This window comes from Tursiops truncatus, chromosome X (genome assembly GCF_011762595.2).
Source record: "Tursiops truncatus isolate mTurTru1 chromosome X, mTurTru1.mat.Y, whole genome shotgun sequence".
NCBI classification, from domain to species: Eukaryota; Metazoa; Chordata; class Mammalia; order Artiodactyla; family Delphinidae; genus Tursiops; species Tursiops truncatus.
The window spans coordinates 61216552-61218104 of record NC_047055.1 but is presented as its reverse complement, the minus strand read 5'-3'; positions in this window follow the sequence as shown (position 1 = coordinate 61218104).

The window sequence follows — 1553 nt, the reverse complement described above, 5'->3', positions numbered from 1 at the left end:
CCAAAACATCACATATTTATTTATTTAACAATCTTCTGTCCCTTACAAGGTAACTTGTAGGTATATATGTGCAATGTCACTACTAATCATAAAGGGGAAAGGGTCCAAAAGAGCAAATTGATTTTTATACATGTTTGTATAACTACAGTGAGTTTAAATGTAAGGATCAAACTCTATGTGATCGTCTCTATGTATGTATGTGTGTATATGTATGTGTATACTCATGTACACACATACATACATACAGACAGACAGACATACAGAGGAAGGGAGAACACGTGGGGTTTGGAGTTTTGTTTTCTGAGACTTATGACAGTTCAATATATATTTTTTAAAACAGCTGTAAATGAAAGCTGAGTATTCATTTCTGCACCTGAGTTTAATTTGCTTTCTTCATTGGTTTCGTAGAGAGGGTGTTCTCTTATAAATGGATCACCCATATGGCTTTGGTTTAACTAGACTATGAGGTGATTACTGTAGAATGAGTGTCCTGCCTCTTTGAAATTCTAGCCCACTTCCCTGGTGTTTGGAGAGGTGTTAAACTTCCTGAGGAATCTCACACCATTAACTTATATGTGTATATGTGATAATGTGTGATTGTGTGTGTGTGTGTACATGTGTGTGTGTGTTTGTAATATGTATTTATGCTGTGGGGGGTAGGAGAAAGACAGTAGAAACAGAAAAGTTTGTATTTTGCATATTCCATACTTTTATGTGGCTTGTATTATCTAAATATTCTATATGAAAATAGCCCCAGAGGTGTTTTCTGTACTCCTAGGACAAAATTACTATTTATATCATCTTCATCATCATCATTACCATTATTACTGTACCTAACATTTATTAAGTAACTAATTATGTGTCAAGTGCTGTAACTGACTATTTTCTTTAATACAAAAACACGCTAATGAGTGAAATACTATTACAGTCTTCACTTTACAGATGAGGAAATAGATTAGACCTAGGATGGCTAGGCAATTTATTCTAAGCCATACGGCTAATAATTTGTGGAACTAGGATTCATACTCAGGTCTGTCTCACAGGAGAGCCTGTACTCATACCTCTTCTCCTATACATTGTAACCAGTTCTACATATGCAGAAGACAATGAGATATTCTTATCTATGTCAGTATGAAAATTAAATAAATATTTAGCAGTTAAATAAATATTGAATAAATGGCAGACTGAAAAAAATTGGCTTCTTAATGGGGAAATTTTACTGAATTATTTGCCAGTCATCTTTTTGGGTGAAGGAGGTTAATGTGAGAAAATAGAGCTACTGTTCTCAAGTAAGTCTTAGGAAATTTTGAAAGCTGTATTAATGTACTGAGTGCATACTTTCTAAAATGCTTTATCAAATTTCAGTTGGAGTAACTTACACTTTAGCAAAAAATATACAATATATGTTTGATGCTATTTCCCAATCACTGTGCTTCCCTGTGTCATCACGTACGCCATCAACTACTTTTGTGTGCATTTGAATACATAAATCGTGTTTTTTATGCTATTCAGGACAATCTCAGGGAATAGGAACTTATTTTGATATTTCCTTT